The sequence below is a fragment of the Pinus tabuliformis genome, chromosome J, assembly GCF_031772625.1.
Source record: "Pinus tabuliformis cultivar Carrire ecotype Pingquan chromosome J, CPIR1, whole genome shotgun sequence".
Classification (NCBI taxonomy): Eukaryota; Viridiplantae; Streptophyta; class Pinopsida; order Pinales; family Pinaceae; genus Pinus; species Pinus tabuliformis.
In genome coordinates this window covers 1,609,793,764-1,609,809,534 of record NC_142295.1, presented here as the reverse complement: position 1 = coordinate 1,609,809,534, position 15,771 = coordinate 1,609,793,764, and positions in this window count along the sequence as shown.

Below are 15,771 nucleotides of genomic sequence, written 5' to 3'. Positions count from 1 at the left end.
TCAGATCAATGATAATAATTCCTCCTTCTACCATAGTATGGGTTGTGGGATGGAAGGGGGTATGTTACAAAGTGATATCAAAGTAAAGGTTCAACACTAGGCCTTTGGGAGTAAATATTGGACCTCTATTATAGAGTAATGATAGAGGTGGGGGTTCAATCCTTAGACCTTTGGAGTTGAAGTGGAGATCTAGCTCTTAGTGTAGTGGTTTAATGTGAATGTGGTTGTGTGCTTCTTACAACATTTGATGGTGAATTTCTTGTTGATTGCAATGATGATTGGATTATTTTGATAATTGTAATGGCATTGTATGTGTTTGTTATCAGGCATCTTGAAGGTTTGGAAAACCTATTGTTGTGACCTGGGATGCTTGTCATTTCCTTAATTCTTGCATGAATTCCTGCATGGGTGTGTGTATGGTTATTTGCAGTGTACCAACATTGTTGGTTAATTAGTGTGCCTTTATAGAATTGGAATAAAATGTGCATGAAAATGTTCATATGATATGAGGGATTTGGGGAAATCCTTATGTTTCTTATATTTTCATAGCATTGCCTCTTTCGGATGAATGTTAGATTGCTACATATATGATGATTTTGATGTGAGAATATTATGGTCTATATGTTATGTGGCAAAGAGCCTCTGTAGATTGAGACATGATATTTTGTGACTCTATTAGAGAGTGATGTGTTTCGATGATTGCTTGCTTGTACAAGTGGGTGTTGGTTGTAGCATTATGATTGTTGGTTGTATGTCAATTGCTTGCTTGTGTAAGAGGGTGTTGGGTGTAGCACTATGACTAAATGGATTATGTGTTGGTTTTATATTGAATGCATGTCCATGATTCATTTCAAAATATCATAATTATACATTATAAAGATGGAATATGATTATGTGTTAGATGGTTTTATAACTAACCTTTTGAGATTACATATGCCATGATTGTTGGCCTTAGCAAGAAGGCCAATCTTTAAAATTGATAATTCTAGCTGATAAAGAAATCGTACTTCAAAATTTTTAAAAGGGTTGATTTTCTTTAAATTTTGAAATGGTGGCCTCGGTACAGAGGTCAGTTTTAATTAATGTTGATGGTCTTGGTAAAATGGTTGCTTTCTAAAATTTGTGATGGTATGATGGTAAACATGTTGCTATATACATATATGTATTTCTGATTTTCAAAACCATGTTGATGTATATGTTTAAATTAAGTCATGGCTTGAGACATGTGATTTATAAATTTTTTGAATACGTGTGAGAAGTTGCAGGGTAACATGCAAGACACAGCACAATAGGATGACAACTAGTGAAAACACACACACACACACACACACACACACACACACACACATATATATATATATATATATTTCCACTGGAAAAATCCGTAACTTTTAGTATATATATATATATATATATATATATATATATATATATATATATATAGATATATATATATATATATATATATAATTCGTTATTAACACACTAATTCTGAAATATGTATGTAAGTGCATGGAAAGTTCAGTACAATAAGAGAAATGAGGAGGGAACAATCCTAAAGGGCCTTTGATAAGAATTAAAGGATCCCTCCTTGGAGAAATTGGAGGGGCATTGCAATTTTAAAAGGTCACCATGAAACTTTGGAGAGGGCTCGAGTTGAGCTATTACATATGGCACATTGAAAATACTAGAACTCATGGAAATGAGTTGATATGGAAGCATTAGATGTTTCACTTGTTTTGCGCCTTTTTGTTGGCTTCTCATCTTTGTTTTATTTTCAAATTTTTATTATTATTGAATGAGTACATGTCCATGCTACCTTTTGGTTGTGATTTATGTTGTTGTAATGGCTTTTATTGTTTCCCTTGATCTATTTTGATCTTTCCTTTCATATTTCATGCTTTGGGGCCTTTGGAAATTTCGTTAGGTGTGGCAGGAAGCCACAAAGCTTTGGGAAAAGGGCTAAGGGGAACCCAACAAAGTTATGTGACCTGGGTGAGGCCCTATGTGTAGATAAAGTGCAGTGAAAGGTGAGAAGGACTTGAGTTAGGCAGATGGAAAAGGTAAATGCCATTGTTGTTATATTTTAGAGCATCACTCCTAAATGTGATAACAAGTTGAAAAGGTAAAGGGATGAATTCATATAAAATAATTTCTTTGGCCACATTGACAATTGATGTTGAAATCCTATAAAGGAAGTTCTCTAAACATTGATTCTATTTGACATGTGTTAATGTGTATTATGTCCATGAATAAGTGGATAGTAGTATGACAACTAAGTGGGTTGGTTGGGTCCATGGGAGTAATGGAAAGTGATATGGAAACCATGAAAATGGCACAAAAGGAATGTTTTATTAACCTTGATCTTACTTTGAATAACTAATTATGTGTATGTTTTGTATTCATGATATAATCATATGTTTAAATGAATATATGAAATGGCATTGTGTGTGATAGGGTCTTATCAGGGATCATTCTTAGGGAAGAATGATTTTTTAAATCTATTTGATGCATATGTGAATGGATTGTTTGCGATAACATAATTGTTATCCAAATAATATTCCTAGTTATGTGAGGAATCAAAAGAGAAAGCCTTGGTTGAATTATGATTTTATAAAATTATGGCACTCTTTCTATGTCATGGTTATGAATAGGGAATGTTGAGGGTTATGTTAGAAAATAAATAACAGTGTGGTTTGCAGCATGAGATGAGAAAGTCATGACTAGTACCTTGACTATGAGACTCCTAGTGAGCACCAGTATTTCAGCAAGAATGCTGCAACTCCTAGGCTACCAGCTTTACTTTATCAACTCGGGGTTTGTACAAACTTGGAGGTGACAGTGTTGTATACACAAGTAAAAGTGATGGTTCTACCTTTTGTCACTTGTTCATCTAGCGAGAGACCACTGGGGGTTTTCAAGCTAGACTTATATGGATTCAGAAGAAGCTTGGTTTCTTGATGAAAGAAAGGGAAATCTACTCTAAGAGAGACCTTATCTATTGCAATAATGAAAAAGACTGAAATTCAATGCTAAATCACACCATTTCCTAATTAACTACTAAGAAACTATGCTTTGCAATAATTCTAAATTAACATGAACCAAATTCTATTGTCAAAGTGTGGAAGTTCAAATCATCAAACATCGCTATTGTGCAAGTAAAGGGATTGAAATAACTCTATTTTGTCTTTTTGTTCTTTTAATGCAAAATCAAATATGCAAACTAATCTCTTCTGGTGATGTGGCAGGTGGTTTAGGGATGTTTGAGGATGGATGGAAGGTTTAGGAGATGGTTGGATGGTTCAGAGACTCTTGGGTGACCTTTGGGGGCTTCCTAGAGGTTTTCCCTCAATTCGGCCTCAAAACAAGCCACTACAGGAAAACCTACAGGCTGTACTAGAAACCTATAGGATTCCCTGTATTTCTACAGGATGCAATTGAGAGCAAAACAAGAGGTGTTGGAGGTGATGGAAGGCTTAGGGAAGGTGGTTTATGGGTGGAATAGAGTGAGAAAAGGCCTAGGGGCACTCAAAAGTCAACATCAAGGTTAGGAGATGGTTGGATTCACTCAATGTGCTTGGACGAATTTCTATGTAAAATGATGAAATTAGTTAAGGAAATGTTGAAAGAAAGGAATGATTATGGTGGATGAAGTGGAAGGTGATTGCTGGCTATGAGGTCTCTATCTTCTCCTAAAGCACCTACTCTATATCAAACATGTATAATTTCCAAAAAGTCATGTAAACATGAAGCATTCTCATAAGCTAGGAAAGCATAATTAATGAACTAATTGTCTACCTTATGCGTGAGGAAAATAGCTGAAAGGAATGGAATCATAGATGAGACATACTACAAGAATGAAGAGAGAAGAGATGGAAATGCAATCCTACTTTGCACAACTGATCAAATGCTAGCTTAAATACAATAAACTCTTAAAGCTTATGAAAGAAATAGAAATATGTGTTTTTGGGGGCATAAGGGTCCCTTCCTCAAATCATGATCCTAGAGGGAAGAAGTGAGGCCAAGACACCTGCTGATAGCCTTGTGGTGCTTCTTTTATCCATGCCAACTTGCTACTGAAGTAAGGCACAAATGGAAGAAAACTAGTAAACAACCAATCCAATCTACACTACTTTGCAATGAAAATACCTCTAAAGACAAATTAACAATGAAGCTATGAAACTCAGCTAAACATATAGATACAAAAAGAGAAGTCTTGGATACTAGGGTTGGGCCCTAACCCAAGAGCTTCAGCCCTCTGAGTTAACTCAGTGCTAGCTCAAAACAAAACTCATTCTTATTACCAAAACAAAAAATTACATCAAAATCTTCCTAATGAGGGTTGAAAATAAATTAGAGTTTTTCAACAAAAATTCGAATCCTAATGAGGCTCTAGGCCTCTCTACTTATACAACTCAAGTCCCCAGTGACTTCCTTAAAATTAGGGAGTCTCAACTCCTAAACTTGAGATAAAATAAATCTTTGTCTCTCACTTGCTCGACTGCCTTCTAATTCTGATGACTTGGTTGCTTGCACTCCGAGCTGGTGTGATAAATGGAGGAATATTTGAATGGGGGAGAAGTAAATGAGGAGGATTTACCTCCTACAATCCCTATCCCTTTCCTCTTTCGAGTTTCAACCTTAGTCTTTGCCAAAATTGCTTGATTTCCTCCTTCAAACCCGCATTCAATGCATATTAGTCCACTAGGCATGATACCCCACTCTAACTCATCTAATAAACAAAATATAATAAAAAAAATGTAATAAGTTGTGAGAAAATTTGGTTTGACTAAGCTAGGAGGTGAATTAAGGCCCATATAATTACCCAATGATGAGGCTCATCATCACCCCTGATATGAAATGAGGGTTTAACATCTTGTTATACCTTCAAGAACCTCCCACTCCAAAGCTTAACAAATATATGATCTAGCTTATGTTGACAATTGCAGAATTAAGTACTTGAAACAGGTGTATGTCTTTGTTTGTTTTAAAATGTTTTAGTGCTTTAAGTGTTTATGCTGATATAAAACACATATAACAGTAATATAATTGTAGAAAATAAGAAACACACACATAACAACAAATTTAATATAGGATTTCACTCAAATATCGTGGGCTACGTCTCCTTGAGCTTTTGTCATCTTGTCTTGGCTCTTTGGGATTATGGTAAAGCTTCTTTTACAAGTTCCACACTTAACTCCAAAGGTTACTGAACTGAACCAATGGGCTTAGAATACCATCTATATCCCTGGTTGTCCTCACTCTGCAAACAAATCTAAGCTTCCTTGGACTTGATTCCTTCAATCAATGCTCTGAGCTGTCCTGAGCTTCTTGATGGCACTAACTCCCTCATAATTCTTCAATTGTCTCTGGAACTTCTTCTTCTATCTCCAACACATATCAGACACCTACAACAGACTGATCATTTGATAATTTGCTGCCTGAAACTTCCCTGTATCTTCCTGGACCTTAGAAGTCCCCAAATGCTTTTGAAAATCCCTACAATGGATTCAGAAGGTTCTTTACAGTCAGAATTGACTATTGGATCATTGAGAATGATTACTGGTAGCTCCTAAAATTGCCTCCAACCTCTGGTGGCTTTTGAGCTCCAAATCAACCTTCCTGGATGAAATTATCCATGAAAATGACTTCTTCAGCTTCTCTAGATTATTCCATTGGCTTCAGAAGGCTCTAATTAGCCTATCAAGCCTCTTGTTTCACTCTCGCCGGTCTTTTGAGCTTCTCCATCTCTTCTCTAGACTCTCTCTATTTTTTGCCTTCTCTGTTTAAAAACTGCTCCTGAAGTGTATTTATGCTTTATCCTCTAGGGATACTCCACAAATTTTTGTGACTGCACTTATCTCCAGCTAAAATTAGCATATCCACTAAACTTTAGCCACTCCGCTAGGCTGACTGTCGAAGGTAGCCATTAGCATTACCGTAACTATTGAGCGCACATATGTGCGGTATAATCTTGACGGTTAGGGATAATCCTCCATAGAGCTTGCGATCAGGTTAACTCTCAACCGCCAATCTATCCCATCCATCCAATGGCTATCGCATCGTTCATTGGCCGACTAGCCTAAATGATCTCCACCATTGATGTGACCTCGCTTGATCCAATGAACATCGTGCAATCCCGTGCAGATTTCTGCACGACTGATATCAAATCGAGGGCGCACGAGAAAAGTAGTTTTGCCCTACTACGTGTCACCTGTTGAGGCTAATCGGGTGCTTTTGGTAGAATACTGCTTCCAGCCTTTCTCCCGCGCGAGAAACCATTTACCGCCTTTCGAAGACCACCCACATGCTTAATTCATATTTTAAGAAAAAGGCGCTTAATAAAGGTTTTAACTCTTAAAGCCAATATTAACCTTTTAACGCTAATTCACATAGGACTGGTGATCATGTGAACTACAACTGCATGTACATTTTTTGAAACCTTGTTTGCAACCTTATTCTTAACTATGGTTAAGGTCCTTGATCAATATCTGATCACTCCTCCCCATTGAGAATCTTTTGGACCCCAAAAGACTGATATACTGATCTATACAGTAGATGAGAGTACAACAACCTCTTCTTTCAACCTCCATACACTTGCCTTCTATGGTTAGTGCCTCTGAACCAAAACTCAAAGGTATTCAACACTTTCCTTTTTGAATGCGCTTTCCTCTTGTTAATAATGGTTTTCCTTTAGAATTTTTGTTAAGAAGTTTTCAAAAGGTAGCTGAACATCGCTTTCTTGATCATTGATCCAAGGTGGCTCAAACAAACGTTCTTCTGACATCTTGTCAAAAACAACATAATACAAGAAGAAAACTTGATGGCATAAAATCTTGCTTCCTCAAAAGAAACAAATTTCACATCATGTGAATCATCATCATGTCTTTACATCTTGTATACAAATGATCGACTAAATAACAAGTCGACAAAAACATACCTTTTCAAACAACTGACTTTTCAAGTCAAGCATGTAAAGAAAGAATTCCACCTCTTGTGAAACACTTCATCATTATCCCCCTTTCCCAATCTTGGAGACAAAATCAACTTTTCTAAGTTGACATGACATTGCATGCATGTTTAAAAAAAGCAATTGACCATCAAGTCAATTACACATACATGTTCAAATACAAGGAAATCATCAACATCCCTTTGTTTATACATACCATTCTCATGCATGTATTACATTCTTCAACTTTCTCTTAGGCACAATCATAAGTACAAGATCCTCAATCATATGTACATGTACTTACAAAACTAAAATGAATATAATTTTGCTACAATAAAGCGAGTTTCATACTCAACTTTTTCTATTCACCTTTTTTGGTAAAACCCTACAACTTGCATTCCATTAGAAAAGAAATGCATCAAATCAAAAGACATGCAACCTTAATTGGATAAGAACTCTAACCATTTCTTACCAATCCATATCAAAGGCACTTCCTTTAACTGCACATTGACATCAATATGTGGATCATCCTAAAACACATCAATTATGGAAACTTCCTTTCCTTTCTTGCCATTTTCTCTTTCCACCTTCTTCAAATTTTGTGGAAGCATTGTTGGATTTTAGAGTCCAACACTTTTCAGCAATATGTCCTTGCTTACGGAAATAAGTGCAACGCATGTGCATCCTTTTTACAGCATGATTTGTCTTGTCCAATGGACCTTTAGCTTCTTGTCTCCTTTTCTTCAAAAGTTTCTTGTATGTGGCCATTCTCTTCCAACATCTAGAAACACTATGGTTATCCAAACCACAAAAGGAACATGCAATTTTTTACCAACGCTTATGTGGAAATTTACCAGGATTTACATAATCAAAAGAAATATGATTGAAATCAGATTTATACCTTTCTCTTTCACCTTTGTTACCTTCATGAGGAGGTGAATCGAATGAAGAAGTGGCTCCCTTTGGAACACCATCAATCTCTTCAATGGTTTTAGAGCTTTCACAACTCTCTTGTTTGAGTGCATGCTTATGAACACCTTCTTCTTGCAAAGTATGTTTCAAACTATTGCATTCCCCATGAATACAATCTTTACAAACTTGAGGTAGAGAACCTGAAATGAAACTCCTTCTAGGAACTGTTTCACTTGCCTTCATGGCTTCTTTGGAACTTTCTCCATAAGATTGTCCATAGCTAAGACCCAAATACTTAGGCCTTTCATCAACCATTATTGGCTCAACAGTTCCCTGTGCATGTTTTCCCAATACTTTTACTTCATAGCCCATTTTTGACATCAACTTGGACCTTATGCCTCTTGTATGTTTTTCAAAAGAACCAACATAAACATTCTTAGAGGAAATTGAAGACAAACTAGGATTTTTTACCTCTTCTTCAAGCTGATACTTGACTAAGGCTTCTTTGGCAACAAGGAGTTGTGTCTCCATCTCATGCATCCTTTCCAGGCTCATATTTGCAATATGAAGTTGGCTCTCCATTTCTTGCAATTTGTTAGAAAGAAACTGCTTCTCTTCCTTCATGGAATTCAACTACTCTCGAAGTTTTGTGCTCTTCCTTTCATCCTCATACATTTCTCTCACCATATCCATCATGATGAACAAGCCTTGATTCATGTCTTCATCAAAGGATCTTGTGAAGGAGGAAGATTTTGAGAACTCACTTGTAGAAGTTGTCATTATAGAAATGAACAAAAGAACTTCAACAAAATTCACAAAGAGCTTATTCAAGTAGCCTTTTTGTTATAGACATTTTTGGGCACTGCAACTCCAATCATAAATGTCAATAAACCAAGGGCTCTTAAGTCCCTAAAATTTTTGTTCCGACCCCTAAAAGAACAAGGTCAATTGATTACATCTTCTCCCAGAAGTTCTCCATGAAAAACTACTCAGAACTGGTCAAAACTGGACCATTTCACCTGCTCCATAGGCAAAGTGCGTTGCATCCCACCTGAATACACATAGTAGGTACGATGCATGTCAAAAAGCCCTTCTATGGGGTGCGATGGGAGAGAAGGGACAAATGGCAGGGTCAATCCACAAGGTGGAGGAGCATGGAATCTTCCAGAAACTTCTCCTGTGACACTTGCCTCTCTGAATTTGACCAGGGATGAGTAAGAGATCATCAATCTCCAAGTGGAATCAAGAACTATTAGAGAGAAGACACTAATCAAATCTCAAAAGCTGACTCACCCCCCTTGCAAACATCTATATATGGATCCCTCATCCCAGAGATCCAGAGGCTGGAATTTTGTATCTTGTAAGGAGGTGCTGCTGGTTTCTTGGTGCAATATCATAATGTTGGGTGATCTAAGCTTTTCATGAGGTGAAGAAGGGCTTCTTGCTGAGAGGATGATGCTGGGTTAGAACAATTAGTTGTAATTCTCTTGGCTCTTTCTTGATTATCAATAAAGCTATTCAAGTTTTCCTCCACATGTTTGTATGATTAATGTTTTATGCATTTGTGTGGTCAATGTACATCTAATCCTATATTGTTTATGATAATAGATCTATGTTCTTGGATAGTATTATGCTGCTTTGATCCTACAGGTACCCTGTGAAGCTGGGTGGACAAGGAAGCGAGTAGCAAAAGATCTATCAGAAGGGAGAGGAATCGAACAAGGAACCAAGCGCAAGATAGAGGTTGGTCTCCTTTATTCTTCTCTCATCTATCTCTCATAAAAGAAAACAAAAGTAGTTTTAGTTTGTTTGTTTTTAAGGTAGCTACCAACCTTAGTGGGATTAGCAGCTCTGCATAGACACTATTCCCGGTAACAAAATGGCGACTCCACTGGGGAGCGAGTAGATTGTTTGTTCATCTACATTTGTTTACTTTATAAACTTACAGACAGAGCCTGAAGTCAAGCCAGCTAGCCTTCGAACTGCATTTGCTATGCAAGTGAAAAGTAGATCAACGCTGCTTCAGTCAATCTCTGGGTTTTGTTTATGAATTCAAAAATTGATTTACAAGCTCTCTAATTACCCTCGTGGTGGCTCTAGTAACCTCTTTAGATCTACCCCTGTGATTGATTTACTGATTGCCACTTGCTCGGCCTAAATCCCTGAATTGAACTGCAAACTGTGACCTGGAACCCCATCAAAGTCTCGTCCTTGGTCCAGTGCACTGTCTGTTCTGTGAACTTCAAATGCAGCGCAATTCCCGAGTGTAGTAGGTGCATTGCATTTCAGTTTCACTGTGTTACAGGTGCGCTGATCAGACAAGGCCTTGTTCCTAAATTTTGGTTTCTGTGTTCACTCTTTTCAGATCTATTTAGGAGTTTTGCTGCCTGTAGTTAGTACACCTCTGTTTGAAACCCCTTTCCTTGCTGTTATTCCGCCTCCATTGTGCAAAGAACTGTAAATGTTTTTATGTATTTTTTTGAGTCATTTTCAGTTCTCCTTTACAAAGAAGTAGCGTAATTGTACTGTCGTTTCTTGATTTGAAAGTGTCGCAAGCGTTGTTTTCAGTCATAGAAGAGAATCTGATTGTTCTTGATAGTCGATTACACTGTTACTGTTGTATTTGATCTGAATTAGTAGTTTTTTCTAGTGTCAAAAGCAAGTTTTCAATTCCAAATCGCAAAGTGTTGCCATTGTCTTCATTTTGTCTTGAAAAGAAACTTGTTAGTAATTGTCACTTTGAAAAATAATTCAGATTTGTGCATTAGCTTTCTTATTATCATTCACACATTAAGAAGGCTGAAAACAAATACATGCATGTGCATTTGCATTTAGACTGTTTGTCAGTTCGATTTAGGACAGTGCATATAATGTCTGCTCTTTGCTCTTTGTTGAAAGAACGCCATCTCTCTTTCCTTAGTAGCTAGGATTTTCATTTGCAAAAAGAAGACTAAACGACTGTTTATCATCTTAGATTGCATTTTAGGAATTTTACATCTACATCATGCGGTGAACCTGAAAGGCAAATTTCTTAAGCAAGATAAACTATAAAATAAATTTAATGAATCTAAAAACGCTTTGGAACCTATTGCACAACATCTAGAAGTCTAGGCTAGAGACGTATTCTGGCGTCGTAAAGCCTGGTAACTGTTGTTTTAACTGTTGGTTGGGTGATTCCTACACTTTGAGACGATAAGTGCCAGTATGGACTTGTGCTCCCACGTACCGTCGAGTATATTTTGGGAGACCACAATAGGCTTAATCCTTTATCCATAGGAAGCCGTGTCTGCCGCCCTATCGATCGCAATGCACTGAACACAACATTCAGAAAGATTGAATGTCATACTGTAAAAAGTATTCTGTAGTTTTCGATTAGTTTGGTAATCCCTCTGTCTAGATTTCCAAAGCAGTCCCTTTCGTTCCTTTTCAGACTCCTTAACGAAAAAGGTACATCTGAGCACTTGTCACTTCATGCTCATTAAAAATCGAAGGTGACTAGAGTCATCTTTTGTTTTTTCTCGACTCTTAAAAATTGAAAAAACAAGTTGTGTCAAAGTGCCTAAAATTCATCTAATTCAGAAACATACTTCCCCTTGATTTTTAGTTGATCGAGTAATCCGCAATCGTGGAAGAAAGTCAATTGAAACCCCGTCATTCGCGGAGGCTTACGAGTCAACCATCTTTGTCTCCGAAATCGAAACTGTTACGGACAAAGTGAACTCGTTTAACCGGTTCCAAATCCCCTAGTAATGTTAGAACAAGTGTTCCAACACCATCGGAGACTCCGGTTACTCCAAACATTTCTGGTATCCCCGCCTTTACAGAAGAAGTTCAGCAGCCACTGAAGGACAGTAGCACTGATCCTAGTGTGAGGGTAAACACTTGTATTACCGAACCAGTCCCATTTACAGCTGATTCGGAGGGTGTTATTCCCCAAGCATCTGTCGCTGCAGATTCTATACCTTCTTCGGTACAGAGATATTTTACGGACCAGACGGTCTACCTCTTCCACCTGGTCTGATTGCTATAGAAGAGATTGTGGAGGATCCTCCATCTAGTACTCCATCGCAATTTGGAGTCGGGATCACTCTGTATCCTTCTTCATCAGAAATTAGTCTACCACCATCGGAAGCTCCTGTAGAATCACTAGGCAATCTTTTGGATAGACTAGAAATGTCTAAACAACCGTCAACATCTAGGATTGTGTCATCGAACACAGCGATGGCAGAACTTCCTGCTGTCACTCCAACAATGTTTGTCGGTATACCATCTGTCCCAACTAGCTCTCATTCGCTAGAAGGGGCCCACTCATGGGCTATTTCGACAGTATGGTCCGTTCCTGTTTATTCATCCGGAATAGTATCTGGAAACTCTTATGTTGAGTCTCAGAAAATTGATCCTTCAGGGTGTCAATTTGGGCAGTTCAGTCCTCAAGGGCAAACAATTCCTTTAAGTACCGGACTACCGCCGTATGGGGGGAAATATACCCTTTCATTGTCTCCTACGCGAGGACAACCATACGGGAGTTCACAACAAAATTCAGGTTATGCTGGAATTACATCTAGCGGTTGGGTGCCGATACTGCCTCAACAACCAAGAGTTGTATATTCGATGCAACAATGCTTACCTATGTCAAATATACCGACTACACCAGCTATTGTGACGGTGTCGCAAGTACAAGCGCTGCCTGTTGTATGGCAACCTCAGGTTTCTCAGGTGGTAATGGAACAGCCTCTTATCCCTATGACTCAACCACAATCGCCAACTAGTGGAATGACACAGGCCCAAACGGGTACAATTACCCCTCATCTTGGTCAAACAGTCAGTATTGGACAACAGCACATGGCTTCACAACCATGGCTAGTGCAATACCAACAACCGCAATTCCAACAAGTATACCAAGGATCTGAGCAACAAATCTTTGCAAATAGTGGGCAACCGTATATTCAAAACGGTCAAAATTAACCATTCTACAATGGTTATGCCCATCAACCTTACCAAAGTTACCAACATCAAATGCATTAGGCTGGTATGCAGAGACCAACTGCTCAGGCAATTCCATCTTATCCTGGGTATGCTTCGCCTAACCTGAATCAACAGTTACCCTTCGTGGCGACTTTAGAGTTACCGGATCTAAATCGGTTAACAAATGATCCAATTGCTTATGCCCCTTGGTGGCCAGCGATTCCGCATAAAATTCCGTCAGATATTCCTAAATTTAATGGAGATCCGGGTGAAGATCCATCAAATCATGTGATGACCTTTCATCTATGGTGTTCATCAAACACCCTAAATGATGATTCGATTAGGCTTCGCCTTTTTCAGAGGACGTTAACTGGTCCGGCAGCAAAATGGTATATCAAATTACCCAGAGCTTCATTTGACAACTTCAGTACCCTAGCCACAACCTTTTTAACCCATTTTCAGTTACTGATAAGGTACGAAACGGGAACAGACTTCTTACCAATTTCAAGCAAACAATGGCCACTCACATATCCGACCATATTCATGAGTGGCGAAGTCATCGTAGAATGGTAAAAACGTATGTTCCTGATCAGGTTTTAGCTAAATGGTTTATTAATTCATTATTGCCTTCCATCACAGAAGATGTGGCAAAAGGAGGAGTCATCACCGAAGAGCAAGTTATTTCTCGTGCGCAATATTTAGACTTGATTTATACTCAGTCTAGCACGCTCTACGATAAAATACCTGATGCTCCCAAACCGGAATTTTCGGTCCCCCTTCCTCCTAAATCGAACAATGACTCTCATGCCGGCGATGGCATGATTGGCGCGACAGACACGAAATCGACAAAGGCTACATCTAAAAAGACCGGTAAGATTTCCAGTCAAAATGCGAAAGAAGAACTTCTCGCCTCGGAAGTAAATGCCATCTCGACTAATAAAGGCAAAGAGACCAAGCAACCAGGAGGCAAGAAGAAAAACAAAGGGAAGAAGAAGAAATAGGAGGAATCATCACCTGAAAAATCTTCTGCAAACCCTCCTGGAGATAGGAAACCAAAAAATCCATGCGTAATATGTGATGAGGATCATTGGACAAGAGATTGTCCACATAAGGCTGAGCTTAAAATATTCATCAAGAATTCAAAAACCTCGGCAGTATTGACTGATCCATTTCCAAATCCAGGAACAAATCTAGTTTCTAGTGAAAATGCTTCCCTGTCCCAAGTACTGATGTTGTCGATTTCGAAACAACAAAATGATGCTTTAATATCGACAAGGAACAAAGATTATGGGAATCCATAGTTGTCGAACAACAAGGATAAAGATCAACCTAGTAGTTCGACAACAACTTCAACAGAAGTTGCACCGCCCATCCTTCCTGAGCTAACAATAAAACCGCCAAAGGGAGTAGTACACAAGTCGACATTTAATCCTCGTGCCAAAGCAGCACAACATTATAATATAGTGGAAGATCTGGCCCAATCACCATCCGCTATGTCGACATTTGAAGTACTGCAAAATTGCCCATCCCAAAAGCAGGCTTTATTATTAGCTATTGGTGGGATAGACCCAAAGGATTCTAATCTTGTGTCCTTTAATCATAAAGGATATGATCCTCAGTTACCAGCTCAACTAGCTTTCCTCATTCAGATGAAAGCCCTCAACAAAACTGTTCATCGAACAATTATTGATGAGGGGGCATCTACATGTATTATGTCGATGAGTTCCTGGAAAACTTTAGGATCTCCAACCTTGTCGCGATCTTCGACAACATTAAAAGCATTCGACGGACGAACGTATACCCCGTATGGTATTCTAAGTAGCTTGCAAGTTGAACTAGGGGGGAAAACAGTAGAAATAGATGTTGAAGTAATCAACGGAAACCTCGATTACAACATCCTATTGGGAAGACCATGGATATATGCTATGGCTGCTGTTGTGTTGACCTTCTTTAGGAAGATTGCATTTCCCTTTCAAGGAGGGATTACAATCGTCGATCAACAAAATTTCCTCCCCAATGGTTCCCAAGTTACAGGAAGCATTCCGATGATCCATGGAAGCCCCCATTCGCTTCAAAATATCGGAGTAGGCCTACTAAAAGACCCTATATTAATGGGTACTTTTGCCCTCCCACCTCCAATCAACCTGGTGGAAGTGGCAGCGATAGGAACCTGCAATATGATATCTTCTATTAACAAGATCTCAGAAAACGATATTAACATGGATCATCCATTGGTGTTGCCTCTAAGCCAAATGGAAATATTGTAGCAATCAATGTTCCTAGCATGGGTGGCAAACCCAAATCAACACTCATCAAGTGTTTGGATAGATAGGTCTAAGGAATATGGCACCCCTTCAGATCCTTGGTCACAAGTGCATTACACCGACAAAGGAATTGTTCAATCAATGGTAATTGAAGGGGTGCCATGGGAAGATTACCACCATCGTTCCCATCTTCCAACTTGTAAAGAAGATACTCCTGATGAACTTCATCATCCGTCAGTTTTTGATTTCCTATCAAATACTGTAAACACGGTGGATTCCGAGCGAAACTTGTCCAACATTGAAGAGACTATCGCCATAAATATCTCGACCAAAACAGATGTTGTAGAGAATATTTATGTTGGCAAATGTTGTTCCCCTTCAGAACTGGAAATATATAACGCTCTTTTTCGCGAATTCAGAGATGTCTTTGCTTGGTCATATGATGAAATGCCAGGCATTGACTCGAGTATAGTTGAACACGAAATTAAGATGTATCCAGATGTCAAACCAGTACGACAACGGCTACGGCAGGTGCACCCCAAGAAAGCCGCTGCCATCAAGGAAGAAGTTGAAAAGCTTCTCCATGATGGTTTCGTTTACCCAGTTCCTCTAACCGATTGGGTATCGAACATTGTTCCTGTTATGAAAAAACAAGGAACGATTAGAGTGTGCATCGATTAT